The sequence below is a fragment of the Phalaenopsis equestris genome, unplaced genomic scaffold (assembly GCF_001263595.1).
Source record: "Phalaenopsis equestris unplaced genomic scaffold, ASM126359v1 Scaffold213527, whole genome shotgun sequence".
NCBI classification, from domain to species: domain Eukaryota; kingdom Viridiplantae; phylum Streptophyta; class Magnoliopsida; order Asparagales; family Orchidaceae; genus Phalaenopsis; species Phalaenopsis equestris.
The window spans coordinates 141636-144399 of NW_018232367.1; positions in this window are offsets into that span (position 1 = coordinate 141636).

Sequence of the window (2764 nt, forward strand, 5' to 3'; positions counted from 1 at the left end):
ATTAATAGTTACCCCCAAATTTTTCTTAGTGACCCTGAGACAAACCCTAAGGAGATGAATGATGAGCAATTTAAAATTATCAAACTAATGTTTAGAAGAGCATTCAAGGATATGTTTCAAAAGAAATTTAAGTTGAGAAATGAGGATAAGGAGATTGAAAGACCAATGAAAAAAATTCATAAGGAAATAGAAAAACTTATTTCCTCAACTAAGATAAATACATAAATCCTCTTATGACATTTACTCAGTACCAAGGGGAAGAATTGAAAGACAACAATTAACAAAAGAGTAACCTAAAATAAATTGATCTAAAATTTGAAATATCTAGAGAGAATCTGATCCAAAATTTTGGAGATCATGAAGCATCTTTTAAAGATCCATTTTCTTATAAAATTTAAGGTTGATATTAATATGATAATTGAGAAAATCACTAAAAGAATATTGGATCTAGAAATAAATATGAGGAACAAGGATATTAATCAATCTAAAAAGAAAGAGCTGAATGAAAAATTTAAATTCGAGGACTTTGTTGGAATCCCTCGATATGGAAAAGATTAGGTGATTGATAAAAGATTACTTAAATGGAATTTTGATCTAGGTGGAATCATTAGTTGGGCTGGTGACGTTAAACAAAGTGCTTTATGTGAGGCAACTCATAGTTATTAGAGTGAATTTATTTAGTGTGCTAGAGAGTCATGATTGTTAGTATTGTATTGTGTTTTCTTTAGTGTGGATTGATGTGGATTGATTTCTTTAGTGTGGATTGATCAGTTTGATTAATGATTGGTAGATGTTTGGATTGTTAGTGGTTTGGTTTAATTTTTCTCTGTCATGAGGAAGAAGATTCCTAAACTTTTTATTATAGCTAGACCTATATATTCTCTTATAGTAGTTGGATTTACGAGTCCACTATAGCTCAGGTCTCACCTGGACTTGAGTTTTATAAGAGACATTATGAATTTTAACAGTGACAGATCCATATAAATTTTATTACTTCCTTTGTCTGATGTTGTTTTCATTTGATAGGAGTAGCTAACCTTTTTGATGAGTAACGTGTGGATGAATTTACACAATCTTTGTAACTACTATAGGTACTTAATTAAAGTGATATAGTGATGCCTGTGGTTGGTGCTCAAGAACCAAAATATCAGGGATAATTTTATCTTTGGGATTGTAATTTAAAAAAACATTTATAAGTACCAAATATATATGTGTATTGATTCCATTATAAATTGGAAGTAAGTTAGTGAGATGCAATGAGTTAAGGGAATAATTGTCCGCATTTATCATGTGTGTTTGGGCTTGTGTTACAATAATATAATGATTTTGGGAACACATAAATATATATATTCCTATGCCGATACTTATTCTGATTGTTGGACATTTCTTTCCATTTTATCAAGCATGTTTTAGTTTAGTCTTACTTTCTATTGTCTTACTTTCTATTGCATTTACTTTCTATTGCATATTGTTCTTTCTTGAAGAATACTTGTAGATGCTTGTGCTTGATATAATTTTTTAACTATTTTTCTTCTTGCTTATATTTTCTGCAATTAATGTTATACATGCTTAAAATCAAGCTTGGGGGTAAGAAGAAAAATAAATTTTAAAGTTAGTATACTTCCTTTTAATTTAATAATATTGCAAGTAAGTTTTAGGCTAGATTTATTTTCTACTGCAGTCATTCTATCTTGATTATGCACATATATGAATTTGATAGGATGTTATAGTAGTTAATAGATTCAACTTTTATTTTCTATTCTTGCTACATTTTATGGAATTAAGTGTAAAATATTTAAAAATTAAAGTTTGGGGGGGGAAGAAAAATTTCTTGTAAAAAAAGTACTAAACTAATTTTTATTTTTCCTCAATTAACTATATTTTTAAAACTAATTTAACATGATCTTGGATATTGGAGTTTAAATTTAAATGACTATATTTACGTTTGTTAATATTATGGTAAATTTAGGTAAAAGTTTTTAATATTGAAAATCAATTCTAAAGTTAAAGATATTTGGTACGAAAGAAAAGACTATGTTTTTTTCTAATTAGAGTAAAGGAAATTATATTTTTGAAGTATTAAGAATTTTAGAGTTTCATGTAAGAAGAAAAGAATGAACCTTTAAAAAAATCATAAAATTAATTTGAATTTATAAAGTGAAGAAAGGTAAACAGTTTTAACTTTAAGAAAAGAATAGTGAAGTTCAAAATTGTTAAAGACTATCTAGGCACAGTAATCCTCATTTGAAAAAGAAAAAGAAAAGAAAGGATTGAAAAGATTCTAAATAAAAAAAAAGGAGAAGAAAAGGAAAAAAAAAGGGAAATGAGAAGAAAAGAAAAAAAATGTGAGGAGAAATTTGAGGTGATGCCTAATCAAAAAATTGGCTTCACATGAATCATCTTGAGGAAAAGGCTTTATTACATTTTCTAATCATGTATTTGTGTACTAGCACCCTTAACAGTAAGGTTTTCATGAAATTCTTTGTCATATGAATGTTATAAGTATCCTTAATTAGACAAATTACAATTCATCTTAAAATGAATAGAGATTCAGAAATCTTAACTTTGAATACTAAGTACTCAGGCTTAGATTTTGAATCTAAGTTATTTAAGATTTTTTTAACTTATACTATTTTATTTATTAAACTATAGTATAGAAGTTTATAAGTTAATATTTATTCTAAGTCATATTTTTATGTAGTAAAAGGGTTACTTGAGGAGAAGTAACATTTAAGTTTGGGGGACTTTGACACGCCCAAAAATT